The sequence below is a fragment of the Ovis aries genome, chromosome 2, assembly GCF_016772045.2.
Source record: "Ovis aries strain OAR_USU_Benz2616 breed Rambouillet chromosome 2, ARS-UI_Ramb_v3.0, whole genome shotgun sequence".
Taxonomy (NCBI): domain Eukaryota; kingdom Metazoa; phylum Chordata; class Mammalia; order Artiodactyla; family Bovidae; genus Ovis; species Ovis aries.
In genome coordinates this window covers 142,095,046-142,121,278 of record NC_056055.1, presented here as the reverse complement: position 1 = coordinate 142,121,278, position 26,233 = coordinate 142,095,046, and the positions used below count along the sequence as shown (strand labels likewise).

The 26,233-nt window shown below is 36.8% G+C and overlaps 1 protein-coding gene across 2 annotated transcripts in view; it reads left to right on the top strand.

Annotated features, from left to right (window-relative positions):
- The window catches only part of B3GALT1 (beta-1,3-galactosyltransferase 1), a 621,523-nt gene that overhangs the window by 50,394 nt on the left and 544,896 nt on the right, over window positions 1-26,233 (top strand). For both annotated transcript variants that reach the window (XM_042243778.2, XM_060409812.1), the window contains exon 1: window positions 1-26,233. This exon is cut by the window's left edge and continues 50,394 nt beyond it; it is cut by the window's right edge and continues 12,435 nt beyond it. The gene's annotated coding sequence lies outside the window, so the exon portion shown is untranslated.

The window sequence follows — 26,233 nt, the reverse complement described above, 5'->3', positions numbered from 1 at the left end:
TGCGACCCCATAGACGGCAGCCCACCAGGCTCCTCCTCCCACAGGATTCTTTAGGCAAGAACACTGGAGTGGGTTGTTATTTCCTTCTCCAATGCATGCATGCATGCTAAGGCGCTTCAGTCGTGTTTGACTCTGTGTGACCCCACCACCAGGCTCCTCCATCCACAGGATTCTTTAGGCAGGAACACTGGAGTAGGTTGCTATTTCCTTCTCCGTCCTGGTAGTTCAGTTCCGTTCAGTTCAGTCGCTCAGTCGCATCCGACTCTTTGTGACCCCATGAATCGCAGCACACCAGGCCTCCCTGTCCATCACCAACTCCTGGAGTTCACTCAGACTCACGTCCACTGAGTCCGTGACGCCATCCAGCCATCTCATCCTGGGTCGTCCCCTTCTCCTCCTGCCCCCAATCCCTCCCAGCATCAGAGTCTTTTCCAATGAGTCAACTCTTCGCATGAGGTGGCCAAAGTACTGGAGTTTCAGCTTTAGCATCATTCCTTCCAAAGAAATCCCAGGGCTGATCTCCTTCAGAATGGACTGGTTGGATCTCCTTGTAGTCCAAGGGACTCTCAAGAGTCTTCTCCAACACCACAGTTCAAAAGCATCAATTCTTCGGTGCTCAGCCTTCTTCACAGTCAAACTCTGATATACATAAGACACTACAATTTCTTCGTAGGATGTTGTTGCTCAATCTCTTTAATGAATGAAGTGATATTTGCATTCTTTAGTCATTCTTTCTTTCTACTAATATTTAAATATCTACCTCGTAACCAATTTTCCAGGCTGTCTGGTATATAAATTCCTTAAAGCGTCAGAACAATTTATCCCTTTCTCCCACCTTCCTTCCCTCCCTCTTTTCTCACTTCCCCACCTCTCTCCCTTCCCTCTTCCTTCTTTCCTTTCTTTTTTTTTGTCTCTCACCTTACTGTCTACCTAAAGTACTTGACTTAAAATCTGACATTTAAGATTATGTAAATACATCAGTGTACTATATTTTTCCTGTAATGTGATGGATTATTTCACAGCTTTTATATACATATTAACATTGGCAAGGTGGTAGATGATTGAAGAAATAGCAGCCCAAAAGTGGAAAAACTTAAGTTATATCCTTGTGTCTCTAAGGATATACATATATTTTTTTACTTCTTCCATAGTTTTAGGACAGGTATGTACATTGTTAAAATATGATAAAATGCTATTTTAAATGATTGCATATTCTAGAAAAGGACTGGCATGCAAAGCTATTGAGCTATTTTATTTTAATAGTCTGGAAAACAATAAAAGAAGCACACTTTTAGAATAAAATATTGAGGAATTGGTTATTTCTATCTTATCTTTCAAAAACTAAGGTGAATTATTTCAAATTAAAAATTTTCATGTAATAAAAATTATTTGTTAACTCTACCAATGCCCCTGCCATGAGCAGAAATACACATAGTATCTTGAGATGTTTTCTCTTAAAAACAGAGGTGGTTACATAGAACAATTTTAAAGACCTAGGCATGTCTTTCAAAGACTTCAATATAACAAAGACTTATAATAAATTCCACTAGAATGAGCTACCCAGGGATAACTTAATATATTTAATGAGTTTAAAAAATATGTGCTAACTAATAGTTCTAAGCTTTTTAACAAAGAAGAACTAATATTGAGAGAAAAAATATAAGGATATTTCATTTGAGAAATGAGCTATATCTGAGATAAGAGGAGACTAATTTTTAAAATGTTATAATTTTGAATGGCTCCATGAATCCAGCCAGTGATCACTTTTCTCCTGGTGAGGTCCTCAAGGTGAGACTCTCATGTACTACTTATATGAAATAAAGACACACATTCTCAGGAAAGTTAGAATCTGCTTATTTTGAACATCCAAACAAATTAATACAGTGGTTAAATGTATTATTTAGTTTCAGTGAAGAGAAATACAAATTCCCTGGTGTCTCAGAGAGTAAAGAATCTGCTTTCAATGCAGGAGGCCTGAGTTCGATCCCTGGGTCAGAAAGATCCCCTGGAGAAGGGAATGGCAACCCACTGCAGTACTCTTGCCTAGAGAATTCCATGGACAGAGAAGCCTGGTGGGCTATAGTCCATGGGGTTGCAAAGAGTCGGACACAACTGAGTGATTAACACTTTCTTCCTCTACTTTCTAAATGTATTATTTAATTTCTGTGAGTAGAAATACAACTTATCAAATTGTTACCTAATTTTTAATGAAAAGTTCTTCCCCAATATATTTTTACAGTAATTATCCTGATGCAAGCTGTCCCCTACCTTCCAGTTAAAGCTTTCCTGAAAATATTTTTAATAGTTGAATATCTTAAGGAAAAACAGTAGAATCTCACTAATGAGATTCAACTCCCAGGAAGTTAAAAAGAGGTAAAATTGATAATTAGTCTATAAATAGGGAAATTTTATGATTTATAGTTTTAATATTCTTTAAAATTAAAAACTGAATTAAACACCAAATATATAAAATAAAAGTTACCTGATCAACTTCTCTGAATACCTGAATGTGCCATATTTTCCCTATAACATGCTAGATAATTTCACATTACTTGTATGACTTTTAGGAAAATTAAAATAAGTGATTTGACTGTTGAGAAGCATTTTATGATGATTATGCAAGGAAAAGAATAAAAAAGTCTGCTGTTCACTTTGATGGCTTCTTATCAACTTCCTTGAAGAATTTCTCAAAAGAAATATGAACTCCCAAGTTTTCCTGTCTTGGTCAAGGGGCCTGTAACAACTGTGTAGCTACAGTCTCCAGGGTGGTAAAACCCTCTCTGAATCCAAATTACTGGCAAGCTTTTGAACCTTGATTTTTAAACTTATAAACTAAAATGCTTATTTATTTCATCTATCACTGAATGGAAGCTTTCAGACAGAATCCTTACTGATAGAAATAGGGTGGTTCTTTCTCATGATTTTGGATTGTGTTCTTCCTCACGATTGAAAACACAGTCAAGCTTAGGATTCATCATTTGTGGCATGACTCACCATTTCCATTTTTGTCTCAGTTGTGTTAGCTCCAGAACAATACCTTCATTTTCTATTTTCTGGTCATTTTTTTATGAAGTAAAGGCAAAGCACAATCAAACATTATTATGATTGCTCGATTATTGCAGCATAGACAAGGTATATTGTGTGTGAGAGTATAGCCATGCAAAGCAGGGAGGCAGATAGCCCCATTGTTCAATAGCTTGAAGTATTTGTTCACCAGCTTGTGATATATAAGTCATAATTTAGCAAAGGAGACAAAATTTAAGAGTGTGCATGTATAAGGCTGTATGTGGCGTGCATGTTGGATATGTGAAAAGTTCATTTTAGGTGGTGCAGTATATATCATTTCTATATAATTTCTATTTTAGATCTTTGGTTAAGGCCCTCTGTCTTTTCTGTACATATGACTTTGAATAGATTGGTGCTCAGAAAATGTTTATTTGATGTGGTTGTTCAGTTGCTCAGTCGTGTCTGAATCTTTGTGACCCCACAGGCTGCAGCATTGCCAGGCTTCCCTGTCCTTCACTATCTCCTGGAGTTTGTTCAAAGTCATGTCCATTGTATCAGTGATGCCATCCAGCCATCTCATGCTTTGTTATCCCCTTCTCCTGCTGTCTTCAGTCTTTCCCGGCATCAGGGTCTTTTTCCAATGTGTCACCTCTTCACATTAGGTGGCCAAACTACTGGGGCTTCAGCTTCAACATCAGTCCTTCCAATGAATATTTAGTGTTGATTTTCATATGTCTTACTAAATGAATGAATGAGTGAATGACTGAATGGTTGGTTGCTTTGCTGAAATGCCAGGTTATTAGGACACTCAATAACTTAGTAAGATAGGCAGCCATGTTAAATTTAGAAAACGCAAAGGGAATTATAACTGAGCATGTACAGACAGAGTATAGAAGGGTAATAGAAGTTTTTTTTTTTTCTATGCTATTTATAAAACTTTTTTCTTTTTTTTATTTTTTTATTTTTTTTTAGTTTTTATTTTTTTAATTTTAAAATCTTTAATTCTTACATGTGTTCCCAAACATGAACCCCCCTCCCACCTCCCTCCCCATAACATCTCTCTGGGTCATCCCCATACACCAGCCCCAAGCATGCTGCATCCTGCATCAGACATAGACTGGCGATTCAATTCTTACATGATAGTATACATGTTAGAATGTCATTCTCCCAAATCATCCCACCCTCTCCCTCTCCCTCTGAGTCCAAAAGTTCATTATACACATCTGTGTCTCTTTCCCTGTCTTGCATACAGGGTCGTCATTGCCATCTTCCTAAATTCCATATATATGTGTTAGTATACTGTATTGGTGTTTTTCTTTCTGGCTTTCTTTCTTTCTGGCTTACTTCACTCTGTATAATCGGCTCCAGTTTCATCCATCTCATCAGAACTGATTCAAATGAATTCTTTTTTATGGCTGAGTAATACTCCATTGTGTATATGTACCACCGCTTTCTTTTTTTTTTTTTTTTAGTTTTTATTTTTAAATTTTAAAATCTTTAATTCTTACATGCATTCCCAAACATGAACCCCCTCCCACCTCCCTCCCCATAACATCTTTCTGGGTCATCCCCATGCACCATCCCCAAGCATGCTGCATCCTGCATCAGACATAGACTGGCGATTCAATTCACATGATAGTATACATGTTAGAATGTCATTCTCCCAAATCATCCCACCCTCTCCCTCTCCCTCTGAGTCCAAAAGTCCGTTATACACATCTGTGTCTCTTTCCCTGTCTTGCATACAGGGTCGTCATTGCCATCTTCCTAAATTCCATATATATGTGTTAGTATACTGTATTGGTGTTTTTCTTTCTGGCTTACTTCACTCTGTATAATTGGCTCCAGTTTCATCCATCTCATCAGAACTGATTCAAATGAATTCTTTTAACGGCTGAGTAATACTCCATTGTGTATATGTACCACCGCTTTCTTATCCATTCATCTGCTGATGGACATCTAGGTTGTTTCCATGTCCTGGCTATTATAAACAGTGCTGCGATGAACATTGGGGTACATGTGTCTCTTTCAATTCTGGTTTCCTTGGTGTGTATGCCCAGCAGTGGGATTGCTGGGTCATAAGGTAGTTCTATTTGCAATTTTTTAAGGAATCTCCACACTGTTCTCCATAGTGGCTGTACTAGTTTGCATTCCCACCAACAGTGTAGGAGGGTTCCCTTTCTCCACACCCTCTCCAGCATTTATTGCTTGCAGATTTTGGATCGCAGCCATTCTGACTGGTGTGAAGTGGTACCTCATTGTGGTTTTGATTTGCATTTCTCTAATAATGAGTGATGTTGCACATCTTTTCATGTGTTTGTTAGCCATCCGTATGTCTTCTTTGGAGAAATGTCTATTTAGTTCTTTGGCCCATTTTTTGATTGGGTCGTTTATTTTTCTGGAATTGAGCTGCATAAGTTGCTTCTATATTTTTGAGATTAGTTGTTTGTCAGTTGCTTCATTTGCTATTATTTTCTCCCATTCAGAAGGCTGTCTTTTCACCTTGCTTATATTTTCCTTTGTTGTGCAGAAGCTTTTAATTTTAATTAGATCCCATTTGTTTATTTTTGCTTTTATTTCCAGAATTCTGGGAGGTGGATCATAGAGGATCCTGCTGTGATTTATGTCTGAGAGTGTTTTGCCTATGTTCTCCTCTAGGAGTTTTATAGTTTCTGATCTTACATTTAGATCTTTAATCCATTTTGAGTTTATTTTTGTGTGTGGTGTTAGGAAGTGATCTAGTTTCATTCTTTTACAAGTGGTTGGCCAGTTTTCCCAGCACCACTTGTTAAAGAGATTGTCTTTAGTCCATTGTATATTCTTGCCTCCTTTGTCAAAGATAAGGTGTCCATATGTGTGTGGATTTATCTCTGGGCTTTCTATTTTGTTCCATTGATCTATATGTCTGTCTTTGTGCCAGTACCATACTGTCTTAGAAGGGTAATAGAAGTTTTTTAGGAGAGAATTGGATGTATTAGAAAGAGCATGTCGCAGCAATGCACATCTGTGTTCAGATCCTGCTTTATGACATTTCAAGCATTGAGAGTGTCAGTTATATATATGCTTTTCTCATTTGTCAAACTGAGCCTTAGTTTTCTCATGTATAAAATGGGAATAGTTTTGTTTTTCTCACAAGGTTTTGTGTATAAACCTAGATCAGAGCTTCACATTTGGTAACTGCTCAGAAATTCTAGTTTTTAAGAAAAATTTCATTTGAGAAGTCGTACTTGTTTTTGCTTCTGACATCCAGGACCTGGTGCTCCAAAGTTACTCTGCAAGGTCAAAAGTTAACATTGGCTCAGTTTCCTGATTTCTTTTTGAAATACAGCCAATGATATTGTCTTGCTTGTGGGAGTTTGATACAAACAATCCAGGCCACCAACAATCCCCATGGCGGCTTATTGCTTCTTGGCTCGCATGTAACTCTGATTGATGAGTAGAGTTTCAGCAGGTGCAGAATTTGGCTACACTCTTTTGGCTGGAAATGCACTAGTGCCCTGCTTCAGAGTGAGTACTAATGTTGATTCAAAATGCAATTCAAGTGATCACTGTGGGTTTTGACATTCCTAGAGGATATGAGCCAGAATTACCCTACTTATGATTCTTTTTCCTTTGTGTGAGCCTAATAGATGAAATCAACAGCAGCGTTTCTGTAAAGATTTCTAGGTGTATAGATGAAAAATCTGTAGTTCTGGGATTCTCTGTTTTGACTGCATCAGTTCATGACATTCAGTTCACAATTTGAGGCACATTCCTTTATGATAAATGATGGAGTGTCAGGATGGTAAACATGAGTTATCAGTTATTTATTGTTGGTCCACATGGCACCAAAAATGTGCTTAACTTTGTTACCTGGTGCTGGCTTGTTTGTTACTGTTTATAAAGCTTCTGTTTTGAGATTTCCCTGTGATATACTTTAATTTACTCATTCCTGGGAGTTTTATATTATGAGGACCTTAAGCCAAGGAAAATGGTTTTTAACCTAGTTAATATAACACACTAATTTGTTGTACAGAAATTACTGAAGCAGTTATGAAAATTTAAAATTATATGGTTGCCGATTGTACCAATAGGGGCAGTTAAATAGTATTAAATTGCTTAGAAAGAGTCACAAGATCCAAAATGGCAATGCATGCAAACCTGCAATTTATTGCAGGAAGAAGTGGTGAAATACTGCAGCAGGATTTAATCAAGGACGTGCATCACATCCAAAGACTGTTGGCTCAAGAGAGGGCAGGTGCCAGCTCTGATTGCCTTCCTTAGTAATGGCCATAGTAGATGCACTTCTCTCAGAAAAGGAACCACAGACAGTGCACAAAATTCCTTGGAGCCAGGAAGCCACAGATGGAGTCTGAGCCCAGATGAGTCTGCTGGTCACAGAGACAGATTTTTGCTCTATAATCAGTAAGTGTCTCGTGGAGACCAGATGCAGATCATCAATTTCACTGTTACCAAGAAACAATCTTGACATGATGGGCCAAACCTCCCCAAACTCTTTGAACCTGTGGTTATAAAGCAGCACTGTGAATCAGTCCATGTCATGCCTTAACCAGGTATCAGTTCTGTAGGGTCTTTTCTAATTTTAGTGACAGAGCTGAGGCCCATTCCAGGTCTGTTGGAATTAGTCCTCACAGCATATCGTTTTTGAAACAAGTTTAAGAAAAACTAATTCTAAGTAATGATGGCAGGTTGAACATGTGCATTGACTTTCACTCTTTTCTGAAATCTTGTTAAAATTATAGTAACTGTTCTTTAAAGAAATAAACCCACAAGGACCCAAAAAAAAAAAAAAAAAAAAAGAGACAACAGCAACATAATTTTGGAAACCAAAAACGTGGATGGGCAGGTGGTAGCTGATCTAGCAGTCCTAAAAACATTCAATCCTAAAGTAATTGCACAGAAAGCCGAGGAACTACAGAGCTAACTTCGTAGATCTCCAAAAGGTTTCAATTGGTGCCAAGAGGTACTCCTGGAAGTAAGTGAGAAAGTGAAAGTGAAGTTGCTCAGTCGTGTTCGACTCTTTGCGGCCCCGTAGACTGTAGCCCCCCAGGCTCCTCCGTCCATGGGATTCTCCAGGCAAGAATACTGGAGTGGGGTTGCCATTTCCTTCTCCAGGGGATCTTCCTGACCCAGGGATTGAACCTGGGTCTCCCGCATTGGAGGTTGATGCTTTAACCTCTAAGCCACCAGGGAAGCCAAGATGATATGTAGGCTGGGAAGTCTGAAGCAGAGCTAAAACCAGGAGAACTAATTGGAGTTCTGTTTAAGTTCAGTCCTCAGATCTCCTACTGCTTTCTGTCTTCCACAGTGCTGTAGATTTAGAATTTTATAATCTGAAAGTCACTGTTAGATTGGAGTTTGAATCAAGAGCCCAAGGGGCCTTCCTCGATCTCAAATAGCTAGTTAGTGACTGTGGCTTTATTAGAACTAGGTTCTGAATTTCTTGCTATCTACATTGAAACTACTTGCTAACCCAGAATGATTCTGCAAGAGAATGCTTTGGATCAATAGGTATATCCTCTGGTTAACAGGATATACAACTCAAGATATGGAACTAGACCATGTGAGAAATAATGTATTGGTGGTTTGTAGAATGTACTAGTTCAGGTTTAGAAGGCAAGAAGAGAAATCATTTACGTTATTGCAGTATTTCAGGGAAGAAGTGGACTAGGATAGCCCAAACTATGGTGAAGTTACTGGGAATGGAAGTTTGAGGTCATATTGAAAAGACTTAAAAACAACCTCCCTTCATAGGGTTGTGTTTCATGGCACTGGAAAATCTTCCTATTTAGGTTTAAGGAGCTTTTTATTTTATCTTTATAGTGTAAGGTCATTGTAGTTTTGTCTCATCATTTTCTTAGTTTCCAGATAATAGCTTACTAAAACTTTTATTCAGGTGCTTATTTTTATTTTATTACTGTGTCAGTTAGCATTAGTTATTATATTATAATTGACTACAGTTGAGAACATGACCCTATTTATATTGGATAATAAACATAATACAGTGCAATTCAACTAGTATTATACCTACTTACTATGATTAGTCTACTAGTGATCCTCAAAAATGACATATATGCTATGTACTAAAGAACTTAATGATAATGTGGATCATTTGATATTGACTGTCTTTATGATTAGTGTGGATGGATAACTAACCATCTGGTGTCTCCTCCTAATCTTCCTCAAAGAGGAATAATATGTTGGAAAGTAAAGGGACTCTATTCACTTTTAAATAGTCCCTGCAAGGTGATTTAACCATGCTTTATTATTCATTATATTAAAGACAGTTGATGAAGCATGAAGCAGTCGTTTCTGTAGTTTTAAAAGAGGTCATGAGCTGATTCATTCAGGTTTGTAATTCCCTCTGAAACCATCTTTGAGCCAAAGATATTTGAAGATATATTTCTATAGCTACAGATACACACACACATATACACACTAACATAGAAATATTTTCTACTATTATTTGGATACTTATTGAAGGAAGAGGATGTTAAACAGTAATAAAAAGAAGTTTGCAGTCCTTCAGTTAAAGATGATAGTATAGCTCCTCTTCTTTAAGGAAAAGGATAATATTTTAGGGTGCTATTCTTTATGAGGAATTTTAAACTTTATAATACAGGTGAAGTATGGTGAATAAGGTGAATACAGAGATATTTTAACAATTGAGAATACTTTAGCATAACCAATAGTTTATTTGTACAGATTCATCTGGAATAATGTTTTAAGAATTAATGTCATAGATGTAAGATTGCTTTACTTTGATGGTGGCAAAGTTCTTTTCTGAGGTCAGTTTTCCCTGAATTTCCAAGTACTTGTATTCTGTAATTTTCTTTTTTCCTTTCTTTCTTAGTATTTGTCCTTTGTTCATAGTCTAGGTTCATTTCTCAGATTTTCTGCTGAAACTTTCCTCCTTTATATTTCAACTTGAGGTGTAATTTTTGGCTTTGCTTACATGGTTGGGTCTCTAGGTTAAGCTCTATTCTCTTTATTTTTTTTTTTTTTAAAGAAACATTTATTTACTTGGCTGTATCAAGTCTCAACTGTGGCACACAGGATCTTTCATTGCTGTGTACAGGCTCTCTGTTGTGGACTCTAGGACAGGTGGGCTCTCTGGTTGTGCCTCGCAAGCTTGGTTGTCATGCGGCATGTGGGATCTGAGTTCCCTGATGAGGGATTGAACTCATGTCCTCTGCATTGGAAGGCAAATTCTGAACCACTGGACCACCAAGGAAGTCCCTCTATTCTCTTTAGAAGCTTAAAATACTTCCTTTTATGTTTTAGCTCTTGGCCTGCTTTCTTCAAAATGTTCTCAAAAGGAAAAAATAGCAACATGCTTTATTCTAACAAAGTACACTGGCTTATCTGTTCTTCCAGTGACCACAGGTATGTTTTTGACCATCTATTCACTTAATTAAGATGTCTGATTTGTTTAAGGATAACCACTTCTTAATATACTATCCACCTTCCCCATCTTGACATCTGAGAAGTGTCCATAGATAAACATTTTCAACTTTGCCTACAGTAATTTATATGTTGTAAAAGATAGGTATAAAAGAAAGCATACAATTCTGGTTTGTTTTCAATAAGTACAGTTTAGTGCTACATTGATTTTTAGAAATCATCTAATGATTTAACACATTCATTTTAGAGATGAGAAAATAAAAGACCTAGGGTACTTGGAATTTTATCCAAGTTTCCCAGCTAGATGGTTGCAAATTTTAATTTATTTGTTAGTTTTTTTGTGATTACATTGTTGGGAGAAAAATAAAAATGCTTTGGTTAAATAAAAAAGAAAACACCTAGATATTCTTCCTGCTTTATTGCTAGTTCTCACCTTATCTTAATTATGTTTGCCAGGTAATGGACTGGTTACTAATCAGTAATCCTTTGGTATCGCAAAAGGATTGGTTCCAGGGCCACCCCCTCAACCGCTTCCCAGGGTATACCAGAACCTGAAGATCCTTAAGTGCCTTTTATAAATGCGGTAGTATTTGCATATAACCTATGCACATGTCCCCATATACTTTAAAATTATTTCTAGATTACTTACAATACCTAACACACAAAAAATGCTGTGTAGATAGTTACCATCATGTGACAAATTCAAGTTTTGCTTTTTGAAACTTTCTGGACTATTTTTTCTCAAATATTTTCTATCTGCCTTTGGTTTAATCTATAGAAGTTGAACCCACAGATATGGAGGGCCTACTGTATCTTGTTGATAGGAACCCCAGAGGAAAACCTGATGGAGTTTGTTCTGCTTCCTCAAATTTATGGCTATAGTGACTTGCAGATTGAAGTAGTTTTCTACATGTCAACTTGGATCCACAGTTTTAGACCATCTAAGATCTATTCAAGTAAGCATCTTGAAGTAGAGTCTTAAACGTTACATACATTTCCCCCCTCCTTTTAAAGGGTGGAAATTGGGATTCATGCTTGATAAGGAGGTTAGGATTTTTTTTAAAAAAACATGTTTACCGCTGAGAAGGCACTTGCTCTAATAGTCATCAACAAAGGTACTAATCATACTAAATAATTACTTGGCATTCAAATTAATCTCTGAAAGATGTTGCTACTGTGGTAATTTGAGCACAGTGTTCAGTCAACTAGGGCATTCTTACATAAAAGTAGGTTAGTTTAGCAAGGCAAGCTGATGATTATTCTCCATTCAGTTCCTTGTTAGGTACTTGACAGTTGATTGTGGATTATTTTGTCCAGTTCTTTTTACAGGTGTGGAAGTTAAGCTAGATGACTCCATTTCCTGGGTCCTTTCTTTGTCTCCTTTAAAATATAGATGCTTTTTGGTAATTCTTTTAAAACGTTTTTTTGGTTGTTGTTGTTAGCTCTTAACCAGTGTACCATAAAGTCTGTGACCTGGAAGATATAGGCTCTGTAATAATTTTTATTTTATTTTTCTTAAATCACTTAATGCTATACAATAATTTTAAAGGTTTTAAACCTTTTCTCTCAAAGATCCATAGCCAATTGTAACCTCAGCTTATAGCCACAATTGAGGATAGAATTCTACCTGGAAATCCCTTCATCATGCAGTAGGGCTAGGTGGGCACAGTTCCCCTTAAGCTCTCTAGGTTTACTTCCCTCCTTAGCTCCCTGTCTTTCTGCCACAGGTAGGATTAGGATGCAGAGAAGCCAGGGCTGATTTAAACAGGATCAGAATGTTGAACAGCAGCAGCGTTACATGAGGGCTGGTGTAAAACTATAGTTGAAGGTGAACTTGTCCTTTAATTTAAATTGAAAAATACCTTCAATACAGGAAAGTCATAGGATATCATTTTTGTGGCTTCCTATAATGCAGGTCTTACCAGGAGATATAGGTAATATGCTGTGAGGATTGAAGTTTATAATGTCACTTCTAGAGCGTCTCTCTCTCTCTCTCTCTCTCTCTCTCATCCATTCCTTTGCTACACTTTTTAAACGCCCATATATACACATACACCCACATGCACACCACACTCACATATGCGTACATGTACACACATACACACACTCCGCAATAAAAACCTTTCCCAAAATACATTTCCTTTTGTGAAGAAATATCTGACCAGCTGGGTTTCCTGTATAATTTATTTTCTCATAATAACTTTAGCATGTGGGGTATATAATTAATTCTTTCAGGCTGCCGCAATAGACTTGAGTAGTCATTTGGTGGCTGTGATCCTAACAATTTAAAAAATAACAAAGAATGTACCTTCTTTAGTTTCAAATGTCCTCACTTTGAGTAAGTTATTACTAGAGACAGTGTTGTCAGTGCATATTTGCTGCATGGGATATCGGTATTTAAATTTGAACTTTAGCTAATAATAGCCATGCAAAACTAATATGCCTTTGTATTTGATGACTTTTAAGCACTTACTATGAAAAAAAGCATGAAACATAATCTGTTAAACAATCATTGATATGCATTTGTTTTTCTCAAGTTACTAACAAGAAATATCGGTGTTCTTACTCTCATTGGACCAATTCTCTGTATTCCGTAAATCAATTACAGAAGGCTTTGCAAGTATATTTTGCCTTATTTTGCTAAATGGGAAAAACTTTGAAGCCCAAGACACAATAGGTCTAACAACTCTTGTTGCATTCTCCTGTGTAAGGTGAATACTGAATATTTTGGATGAAATGATGGTAAGATTGCATATTTTCAAGATATTTTTGGAGGAAGTGACCTACTTTCCCATTTTAGGAAAAATGAATAAGGTCAAAATGATTATACACAGTGGACAGAATCTATTATTTCTTAGATCATATGTTAAAGTGTATAGGAGTTATCAAAATGTTAAGCTAGAGTAAATAAAATGTTAATAATCTTAGTTCTTGGTCTTGGCATGCAGAGTTTGGCAGATAATAGATTATCAAAGTATTTAGAAGGAATGCCTCAGTGTGCAAAATTAAGTCATTCCACCCTCACATGGCTCTATAGCTCTGTAATCAATTCCATTTCTCTGAAGTGAGGGGTTTTATAAAGAAGTTTAAATAAATTAGAAAGGTATACTATATAAGCATAAATATTCAGTATTAGGGAGATATCAGTTAAATCCCTTTTCGCCATTCTTTTTCAGTGTTAAACCAGAAGTTCTGGCTAATGCAGTAAGATAAGAAAAAGAAATAAAATGTGTACAGATTGGGAAGGAAGAGATAAAACTGTCTGTGTTCTCAGATCACCTGATAATCTGTGTAGAACATCCAAAAAAATTGACCAAAAGTACCTGGAACCAGTAAGGATTATATTAAGGCCACGAAATACAAGGTTGATGTTCGAAGGTCAATTGCTTTCCTATATACCAGCAATGAACAAATGAAGCTTGAAACTAAAAACATAACATCATGTATATTAACAACCCCAAAAAATGAAATATTAGTACTTAGATATAAATCTAACAAAATATGTAAAAGCTATAAAACACTGATGAATGAAATAAAAGACTTAAATAAATGGAGAGTAACTCATGTTCTAAGATAGGAAGACCAGTATTCAGTTATGCCAAACATGATCTGTATATTCAAAGCAATTCCAAACAAAATCCCAGCAAATTATTTCACAGTCATCAGCAGACTGGTTTTAAGCTTTATATAGAGAGGCAAAAAACCCAGAACAGACAACACCTAATATTGGAGGAGAAGAACAAAGTTGGAAGACTGACACTACCTGACTTCAAGACTTACTATAAAACTATAGTAGTTCAGACAGTGTGGTATTAGCAAAAGAACAGACAAAATAGAAAGCCCAGAAGTAGACTCATGTAAAAATGGCCAGCTGATCTTTGACAAAGCAAATGGTATCAGAATCAATCTAGACACAGACTTTAAACTCTTCACAAAAATTGACTGTGAATGGGTTATAGAACTAAATGTAAAACACAAGACTCCCAGAAGTTAATATAGGAGAAAACATTGATGACGTTGGGTTTGGTGATGACTTTTTAGCACCAAAGACATGATCATGAAAGAAATAATAATGTATATATACTTCATTAAAATTTAAAGTATCTGTTATAAGAAAGAAAATGTCAGGAGAATGAGAAGACCAGCCATAGATTGGAAGAAAATGTTTACAAAGGCAAGTTATCCAAAACTATACCAAAAACTCCTAAAACTCAACAGTAAAGGAGCAAGCAGCTTGATTAAAAATGTACCAAAGACCTTAACAGATATCTCGCCAAAACAAATTTACAGGTTTCAAATCAACATGTAAGAAGATTTTCCACATTGTATGTCATCAGGGAAGTACAAATTAAAGTAACCTTGAGATAGCACTACACATCTATTAAAATAACCAAAATTGAAAACACTAACAGTACTAAATGCTGATGAGAATGTGGAGCAACAGGAACTCTCATTCATTGCTGGTGGTAATAAAAATGGTGAAACCATTTTGGAAGATGTTTGGTTTTTAAAAAAACTAAACATTCTCTAAGCGTATAATCCAGCAGTCAGGCTTCTTAGTATTTACTCAGAAGAGTTGAAAACTTACATGCACTCCAGAACCTGCATACCAAAGTTTATAGCAAGTTGGTTCATAAACTGCCAAAACTTGGAAGCAACCATGATGCTTTTCAGAGGGTAAGTGATGGAATATTATTCAGCACTGAAAATAAATGAGTTATAAAGCCATAAAAAGACATGGAAGAGCCTTAAATGCAGATTACTAGGTGAAATAAGTCAATCTGAGGGAGGCTGCATGCTGTTTGAATTCAAGCATCTGCCATCCTGGAGACAGTGAAAACTAGCAGTAGTTTGTAGGGATTAGGTTGTTGGGACGGTGAGCAGGCAGATCACAGAGGATTTTTAGAACAGTGAAGAGTCTGCGATTGATATATGCTCTTATACATAGAATGTATAGTACCAACAGTGAACTATAAGGTCAACTATGGTCTTCGGATGATTATGATGTGTCAGTGTGGGTTCATCAGTTGTAACAAATATACTATTTTGGTAGGAGATGTTGATAATCTATCACAGGTGAGGCAATACATGTAGGAGGCAGGAGGTTTAGGGAAAGTATACCTTTCCCCTCAGTTTTTGCTGTGCACCTAAAACCACTCTAAATAATTATAGTTGTCATTAAAAAAAGATCAATTCTCTTAAAATTTATCTGAATTCATTGAAATAGATTTAAAGTTGCAATGGGTTTTACATGGATGTTTATATGTATAGCAGAAGCTGTACACCTCTACATTTTCCAGCTTCCCATGTAATTTTAGCTAGATGATTAGCACTGGCCAGTCCAACATGATAGAAAATGGTAGGCGTCACGGGTGAGCTTCAAGTCACTGAGAGTGACCACGAGGTCACAGATGAAGTAACCTAAACCTCTCATTCATTACTTGGCTGAGAGGCACTTTTTTTTAAGCCACTAAAAGTTTGTGTGAACTTTTTTTTTTTTTTACTTATAAAGCATGGGCTTACCTATCTTGATTAATACAGCTACTAATGAAAATTTATATGAAGCAGAAAAATGTCAGGAATACATAGCTAATTTTGAAGACTAATACATATAAGGTGAGAGAACAAATAGATGAATGAAATTGAATAGTGATTCAAAAAGCAACACAAGCATACCTGAACCTTAGTAGATAATATAGGTAGCATTGCACATCACTGAAGGAATGCTGAGTCCATTGGCTACATACATGAAAAAAAAAATGATACCTCATACCTTAATCAGATATTAATTTTAGATGGATTTAAAACTAAAGTGTGTACAGTAAGAATTTAAGACACTCAGAAGAAAGTTTAGAGAAAGAATTTCTTAGTCAAGAAAGAAAAAATATATACACTAAAATGAAAAAAGAAGTGTTATAGGTAGCAATGGAGAAACAGACATAGAGAATACACTTATGGACATGGGTAGAGGGGAGGAGAGGGTGAGGTGTATGGAGAGAGTAACATGGAAACTCACATTACCACATGTAAAATAGATAGCCAATGGGAATTTCCTGTATGTCTCAGGAAAGCCAAACAGGGGCTCTGTATTAGCCTCTAGAGGGATGGGATGGGGAGGAGATGGGAGGGAGGTTCAAAAGGGGGGGATATATGTATACCTATAGCTGATTCATGTTGAGGTTTGACAGAAAACAACAAAATTCTGTAAAGCAATTATCCTTTAATTAAAGAATCAACAAATTAAAATAAAAATAAACTTTAAGAAATGGAAAAAAAGAACAAAAAGAGAAGTGTTATAAATGGATAGTTTGCAGTTTTAAATGCCTGTACATTAAAATATCCAAAAACCATAGTGAAAAAGAAAAACCACAGACTAAGAAAAAGTTTTGCAAAATGTATAATAAACGTTAATATTTAGCATATATGAAAATTCCTTCAGTAGATAAAACATAACTCAAAAAAAATAACAAAAGGAGATACCAATTCGTACCATCAGATTGTCAAAATTATAAAGGCTAACTAAGTACTAGTGAGAATGTAGAGGAGCAGAAACTCCCATAAAATGTGGATACATTTAAATCAGTATTGTCTCATTGGCGAGCAATTTGCTCACTTTAAAGATGTGCATAACCTATGACCCAGCAACTCTCCTTCTAGGTATATATTCTATAGAAATTCTCATACCTGTGAAGGGAGAAACTGTTTAAGGATAGTCATAGTGGTATTGATTGCAATGGCGAGAGAAAGAAAAAATTGAAATGCTCAGTGAGAGTATATAACAAGAACTGCAAGTATTAACACAAATTTAAAAGTAAGTTGAATGTTTAAAAGCAAGTTGCATGAGGAAATAGAATGCATGATACTTTTAATACAAAGTTTAGAAATATATAAAAACTACTAAGTATGTTATGAATTTGAATGCATGTGTGTAGAGGGTTGAAAATGTGTGGATAGTGATGAATGGGTGTAAATAAAGGGCACGAAGATGTGTATCAGAATCATAAAGTTTAAATTCAAGATAATTTTTGGGAGGGAATTTTATAGGGCTTTTCTATTGTACTTGCTGTGGTTTATGATGTTGGAAAGTGGGCTGATTTGCAAATATTTACTTCTTAAGCTGAGTAGAGGATACACTGGTGTTTGATATACATTATTCTCTATATGCCTTTTGCTAGTCTTAAAATACTTTACAAGTAAATGAAGTTTTCAGTTGAAGAATGGAAATTCAAAACAATGGGAGCCTTCCATTTCCAAAAAGAATGAGATGGTTCACAGTGGGCCAAGCTTCTCACTAAAAATAAACAAGCAAGCCAGTGAATTACAACATGATCTATGTAAAGGCATTAGGGATCAATGAAAGCAGTGAGAATTTAAAAGTAAAATTACAGATGGAGAACCCTTCAGAAGTGAGCTGAGGATCTGCGATAGTCCCCTGGAGACAGTTACTAAACCTTCACACTGGCTATAAATCGTAGATGTCAGCTAGACCCAAACAGAAGATCTCTGCTAGAAGCAAAGAATCTAGCAGAACTTTTTACATCCTCATTGGGCTAGAGTAACAGAAATGGATCATGAAGCATCTCAAACACATGCAGTTTCCAACTGTGACATTTAGTGAGTTCTAAAGCTGCATAAGATTTGACCAGAACTTTGATAAAAGCAACCTGAGTTCTTGCATCCATGTTTGGAAAATAAAGACTTGCTGTAGGTGGAGGCAAGGAGAGGTTTATGAGAACAACAGGTGAAAGCTGGAAGGACTTGAAGGAGTGCCAGATGGACTTTGATGATCTCTTCAACCACATAATGCCCAGAGTCTTTTAAAAACCCTGCATAGAGGTTCATAATAATCTAGGTTTTACCCTAAAGGGAGAACCACTTAAGTGGGACAGAAAGCAAACATAAGTAGTGACAGTGGAGCAGGGCTGATGTTACAAAATCAAGGACTTAAGAGGTCTCAAAACATCAAGGGGATTCCCAGGTAGTTCTAGTGATAACCTGCCTGCCAATTCAGAAGACATGAGAGACGTGGATTCAATCCCAGGGTCGGGAAGATCCCCTGGAGAAGGGAATGTCAGTCCACAACAGCATTGCCTGAAGAATCACATGGACTGAGGAGTTTGGCGGGCTATAGTCCGTAGGGTTGCAAAGAGTCAGACACTTTAAGTGACTTAAAGTAGCATAGAAAACATCATCATGCAGTCTCTGCCTCAGGACATTTGTCAAAATATGAAGCTGCACGGGCAGGAGCCAAAAAACTAGATCATAAAAGATCTTTTTTTTTTTCAAAAAGGTGAATTTTTTGCTATCTTTTAGTGCTGAGGAGACAAACATTCATAAGAAATTCCAAGGAGAATCATGAAGGGCCCTCTTGTAAGAAGAAAAGAAACCAAAGTGGAGCCTGAGTCTTAGCAAAGTAGCCACCCTCCCCTGCATGACTGTGTTTAAGGTTAATAGCATCACTCTACCCTACCCCACTGTATCTGACTAGCAGAAGAAAGAATAAATCTTCTCTAATTGAAGATATCATCATCTGGACCCTCTACTGTTTTCTTGAAAATGTGCAGTATCTTGTATTCAAACAAAAATTACTGTGGGCTTGGAAAGAAAAGATAGAACTGTGAAACTGATCATGAAAAGAAACACAATAACAAGTCAATTACTTGTGTTGGCAGGTATTCAGCTGAAAATAGCTATGTTTAATATGTTATGATAGTAGAGGAAAATAAGAAAAATATGGAGAACTATAGCAAAACAGGAATCTCTCAGTAAAATCAAACAGAAACTCAGCAGTTGAAAACTGACATTAAGAACTGATGTATTTAACAACAATGGCACCCCACTCCAGTACTCTTGCCTGGAAAATCCCATGGACGGAGGAGCCTGGTGGGCTACAGTCCATGGGGTTGCGAAGAGTCGGACACGACTGAGCAACTTCCCTTTCACTTTTCACTTTCATGCATTGGAGAAGGAAATGGCAACCCACTCCATTGTTCTTGCCTGGAGAATCCCAGGGACAGGGGAGCCTGGTGGGCTGCCGTCTCTGGGGTCGCACAGAGTCGGACATGACTGAAGCGACTTAGCAGCAGCAGCAGCAGCAGCAACAGAAGACAGGATCACAGAACTAAAGACAGAACATTAGAAGATGTCCAAGCTGAATAAACGAAGATCATGGCATCCAGTCCCATCACTTCATGGGAAATAGATGGGAAACAGTGTCAGACTTTATTTTGGGGGGCTCCAAAATCACTGCAAATGGTGACTGCAGCCATGAAATTAAAAGACGCTTACTCCTTGGAAGAAGAGTTATGACCAACCTAGATAGCATATTCAAAAGCAGAGACATTACTTTGCCGACTAAGGTCCATCTAGTCAAGGCTATGGTTTTTCCAGTAGTCATGTATGGATGTGAGAGTTGGACTGTGAAGAAAGCTGAGTGCCGGGGAATTAATGCTTTTGAACTGTGGTGTTGGAGAAGACCCTTGAGAGTCCCTTGGACTGCAAGGAGATCCAACCAGCCCATTCTGAAGGAGATCAATCCTGGGATTTCTTTGGAAGGAATGACGCTAAAGCTGAAACTCCAGTACTTTGGCCACCTCATGCGAAGAGTTGACTCATTAAAAACGACTCTGATGCTGGGAGGGATTGGGAGCAGGAGGAGAAGGGGATGACAGAGGATGAGATGGCTGGATGGCATCACAGACTCAATGGACGTGAGTCTGAGTGAACTCCGGGAGTTGGTGATGGACAGGGAGGCCTGGCATGCTGCGATTCATGGGGTCGCAGAGTCAGACACGACTGAGCAACTGAACTGAACTGAAGCTGAATAAAAGAGATAAAAGGGATAAACAGAAACAATTCTGAAACATAGAGACAAATAAAAGACCCCCCAAACAACTTAACCAAGGCAAAGGAATAGTGTTTATTTTTTATTTTTGGCTGTAGTTTTTGTTTGCTTGTTTTGGGTTTTAGTTTTGGGGTTTTGGTTGAATGCTTCACTGAGATGTGAGGAAGTTCTGATCAGAGTTATGATTTAAAGTCTGGTTCACTTCAAGTGTTTGTTTACCATTTATTTAGAAGAGAGGCTGATATTCAAGAAAAGGCAAACAAGAGGATCACTGCTCACCCCTTTCTCTCTTGTAGTGAACAGTTGAGCTCTGGTTCTGAATATGTGTTCTTCACTCAACCCTGTAAATGTCCTTCATCAAACTCAATATTTTTAGAAGGTTGTCAGTAAACCCTGTTGTTATTTGAATGTGACCTTTACAATATCCCCACCTATCCAAGGAGCTTATCAAAATATTCTTTCTAATCACATGAAATATTCTTTCAGAGAGGAGTTGTGAATTGTTAGAATTTTCCTTACCTTACTAAATTTCTAGTATTTGGAGGTTTTTTTGTGTGTTTTTTTGTTTTTTTACTAAATTGATGAATACCACTTGCCTAGTTAGATCATCACCTCTTAGTCCAGTTTTTCTTGAACTCAGTGATATATAGTCAAGCTGCATAAAAATTATATTGAGTCTTAGCAGAAATAACTAAAATAATCAAAGTCAGAAAATCATTGAAAATATCTGAAAGATATTGCTGTAAGCAATAGAGAATTGTAAGGCTTTAGATATGTCTCCAAGGAGAAATAAAACATGTAACATGAAATAAATATTAACAATTAAAAAGAGACATTTTGAAAATGTCTAAGAAAAGTCAAAAGGCCTTGGGATTGATATTTCTTAATAGAGATGGAGTTTTTCAATTTGAAAAAAAATTGTAAAATACTGGAAATGAGTCTATATTGCTTCTCTGGCTATTTAGTACTTAGAAAATATTTTTTCCTCCCCTTTTTTGAGTTTCCTGCTCTTTTAACTACAGTTCCAGTTCTAGTACATAGCCTGATATGTGTACTGAACATAAAGGGTTTGACTGGTCATGGTGACGCCATTTTTGGTGGCTGTTGTTACAGTGTTTGACACATGTTTTCATTGCTTTCTTTTTCATTATCTTGAAATTATCTTTAATTATGCTTCTGGGCTCCTAAGAATTTGCTCAAAGGAGAAAGAATAACTACAGCAAAATGAGCTCCTAAGGTGGTCCACATACCTGTCACCTCAAAGGGGCATTTAGAATTTATTCATTTTTCCTTCTTGAAAGAAATTCCTTATCCTCCTCACTGGGTTAAGTGTCTGTGAATATTATAAACTGGAAGATTCTAGGCTTCCCTGGTGGCTCAGAGGTTAAAGCGTCTGCTTGCAATTCGGGAGACCTAGGTTCAATCCCTGGGTTAGGAAGATCCTCTGGAGAAGGAAATGGCACCCCACTCCAGTACTCTTGTCTGGAGAATCCCATGGACGGAGGAGCCTGGTGGGCTACAGTCCACGGGGTCGCAAAGAGTTGGACACGGCTGAGTGACTTCACTTTCACTTTCATAGTGATAAGAAGTAGCTTCATATTTTTGTTTCATCTTTTCTCTGATAGTGTTTGAATCATAACACTCTAGGTGTGGAGCAGGTTGAGTGAAAAAGAATAATCAGTATTTTCTTTGGAAGAAGGAGGGAAAGCCGACTTACTGTATGGTATCACACGAAAGGAAATTTGTCAATTAACACTCTAGTCGTCTACCGAGAACCCCAAGTTTCCATTCAATGCACTTTATTAGTAATGAAAGATGGAGAAAAGGAGGCATGGATTATGAGTATGTGGTCCACCTTCTGGCCTTCTCAGAATGATTGCAAGATGACTTCTCTGTTTTCAGGTTTCAGTTCTATTTTAGACTGTATTAAAAGGGGAGAGGGATGGAAGAAGCTAAAAAGCAGAGGATAAAATAGGATATGCTTTCAAAAGTGCTTCTCCAAGTCTTCTCATATACCCCAGATTCCTACTGGGTAAAATTAGCCAAAACTGGAACACATTTCTAAATCCTGCCTCTGTAGTAAAAAAAACATGAGGGAGAAGAAAGTATTGGATGGCTTTGGGGTGGTCAGTTTACAGTATATTTCCATCTCTTTCTTCATTGCAAGCATTATACATAAAAATTGTAATGAATATGAATAAATAACAATATGACAGAGGATGTGATCTGTGAATGTAATTGTAATAAAGCAAGAATGTAAAAATAAATTTAAAAAGATGGAAAAATAAGATGAGCTATTGAGTCACAATTTACTCTTGTATCATCAAAAAGAACCTTGTCTGGTAATCATTCTACAGTATCAAATCAGCATGTTGTATACCTTAGACTTACATAGAGTTAGGTGTCAATTATTTCTGAGTAAAGCTGGAAAAAAGAACTTAGTCCACTCAGTCCCAAAACAAACTCACCTTGTTTCCAAAAGTGAAGAGAACAGACAAGAAAAGCAGCATAACTGAGAAATATTTTGTATTATTTAAATCCATTTGACATCTTCTTGTGCTGATATTTAATTTTCCTCGTGTGCTTATAATCAGCATCTTTTTTCACTCTCCTCATACTAATCAAGCACTCTGAAATAAACTTGGGGCTTTGGGTAGATGAATAACAATTGACAGGCTCTCCTTAGGGATAGTAATCTATCTTGGTGCAGAGCAATGAGCTAAACAGAAAAAAGAAATATTTTGATCCTTTTGGATACTATACCAAATGTAAAAAGAAATAGACCCCAGTATTAGCTAAACGAAGATTTTTGGGTCACGTTAAATGCTTGACTCTTCAACTGCATTAGGCAGAGTTATTATTTCCTTTTGAGCTGGATTAACTATAATCTTCATAGTGAAACTTCAGTAGAGGACATAGAAATATTGTATAAAAATTGATTATAAAGAACACATGATAAAGATTTGTTAAAGAACTTTACAGAATTCTTTAGAAAATTATGTGATAAATGTAAGTGGAAAAAGAATGAAAACCTCAGTGTTTTACTTGGAAGATCTTCAAAAGATTAAGCTATAATCTGAAGCTTAACTTCAGTGAAATATCGACATCAATTTAACTAGTAAGATATTTGTCAATTTTTATAAGAAAGGAGTGAAACAACATAAAGAAACAAATTCCCATCATATTTTAGGATTTAAGCAAAAGACCTTTGCTGAAACACTGAGACGATTTAAAATGAACCTTCTAAATTATCTAAAATAAAATTCTAAGTCACTTTCTTCTATTGTAAAAAAAATACATTGTAGACACAAGTATCATTAATTATGCATTTTTTTTGCAGTAAAAATGCTAGTTGGGTGATGTCTTCATATTTAAACACCAGCCAGGAGTAAGTTGTTAACTCAGAGTCCTTTGAGACCCTCCAGTGGTCATTTAAATAATGTGGCCACCCTGACGGTGATTTGTCTTAGGTCTTAGTTCATTTGGGCTGCTATAAACCTAAATTCCATGGACTGAGTGGCTTAAGTTCAATAGAAGTGTATTTCTTACAGTTCTGGAAGCTGAGAGGTCCAAAATCAAGGAGCTGACAGATTCAGTGTCTGATGAGAGCCTATTTCCTGGTTCCTAGACAGCCGGACTGTTGCTGTGTCCTCATGAGGTTAGAGGATGAGTGGGCTCTCTTCTTGTAAGAGCGCTAATCCTTTCATGAGGGGTCCACCCTCGTAAGTAGCTTCCAAAAGCTTCCAAATACCGTCACTAAGAGATTAGGAGCTTAGAGATGAAGAGCGTGAGTCTGATTGGGTAAAATGACTTAAAACCTCTCTTACCTAATGACTACTGCTGTTCAGTCACCCAGGCGTGTCCGACTCTTTGTGACCATGGACTGCAGCCCTCCAGGCCGCCCTGTCCGTCATCATCTCCTGGAGTTTTCCCAAATTCATGTTCATTACATCGGTGATGCTGTCCAGCCATCTCATCCTCGGATGCCCTCTTCCCCTTCTGCCCTCAATCTTTCCCAGCATCAGGACTTTTCCAATGACCATTAGGAATCCCTGAAACAAATTAAGATCTGCAAGAAATGTCCTTTGCCATGGGGGCCTTCTCACCAGTGTTCTCTCTCTGATTATCAGATCATCTTCCCAACTGGGTCTGAGGAATTGAAGTTCTGCATCAGCAGGTTTTTTGTTTTTTTTTTAATATAGGAAAATTTAATTTATGTGTACCGTAGCACTGTTCAAGCTCCTTGTGAGTTGAGATTCACAAGAACTGATTATACTGGAAACTGGCTTGACATTTTTTAACATCAGTATCAGTGCCAGTGGAGTTTATATAAAAAAGTGTGGATAGAATGGTTTCTTACAGAATCTATAATCCTGTCTTGTCTTTGCTTTAGAATCCATGGATTTGCTGGTTTTTTTTTTTTTTTTTTTTTTTAAGATAACTTTTCTTTTTCCTGTGACCAGGTAAAAGAAGAAAATATAAAATCATTCTTTTATCCTGGAAAAGTTGTATTAGTATATGGAAAAACCACATGTATTAATATCTTCAGAGATCAGGTTTACCTTTAGGGATATTGGTTGGTGTTTCAGATAGCAGAAAGAAGTGACACTAGTTTTGAGGCTTGGCTGACCTGGGTCATCATCCCGTCTCCAAAACTTATTTTACTGTGTGGTCTTGGGCATTTCTGAACCTTAATTTTATCTTCTATAAAATAGTATTCAGTTCAGTTCAGTTCAGTCGCTCAGTCATGTCCGACTCTTTGCGACCCCGTGAATCTCAGCACGCCAGGCCTCCCTGTCCATCACCAACTCCCGGAGTTCACTCAGACTCACATCCATCGAGTCCGTGATGCCATCCAGCCATCTCATCCTCTGTCGTCCCCTTCTCCTCCTGCCCCCAATCCCTCCCAGCATCAGAGTCTTTTCCAGTGAGTCAGCTCTTCTCATGAGGTGGCCAGAGTACTGGAGTTTCAGCTTTAACATCATTCATTCCAAAGAACACTCAGGGCTGATCTCCTTTAGAATAGACTGGTTGGATCTCCTTGCAGTCCAAGGGACTCTCAGTCTTCCCCAACACCGCAGTTCAAAAGCATCAATTCTTCGGCGCTCAGCTTTCTTCACAGTCCAACTCTCACATTCATACATGACCGCTGGAAAAACCATAGTATTAGTAATCCCCAAATTACAAAACTGGTGTGATGATCCAAGATAGTGTGTGAAATCTAAATTTTACATAGCAACTGGCATGTAATATATATTTAGAAAAGGTTGACTCATTATTAGAAACAGTGATAGATATTTAAGGCAAAAATTTCAGTAAATTTAATGAAAGTTTTAAGTCATATTGGCATGCGTTCATAAGGATAACCATTTTTTTTCCTGATGCCTTTTTAATAAATTTAAAAGTATTCTGTGTTGTATGAAACATGAGACTGCAGTGTTTTGGAGATAAATTCATCTCTTTCTCTTCCTGATAGACACTGCTACCTTTAATTCCATAGAATATCTTCATGAATAGACCTCAAGAAAGCAAATTTTATTTGATGAAGGTCTTTAGGGCTTAAGATCTGCCAGAGAATTGAGGAAATTGATAGAACTTGTTATGCTTAATCACATAAAATGACCTAAATCCAAAATTCTTGGTTAGTCATTTGAAGCCTGCTATAAACTGGTCCCTTCATCTTCAAACCTACCTTCTACTAATCCACTTCTTATTACATACACTGAATTTCACTTTCTGGAATTATAAATGATTTTTTATTCACTCAAAATGGAAAGCCTTTCCACCAAACTCAATATGTTCTCATTCCATTTGTTCTAAAAGACTTCTATCAAAGTCTTTCTATTCCAGAAACACTTCCCAGATTCACTTACTAAAAGTATGTGCAGTTTCTCTAACCCCTATTATTATTTTCTATAGAGGTTTTATATTATCTATCTTTCTGCATTATAATATAATCATATTCCCTATATCTTATCT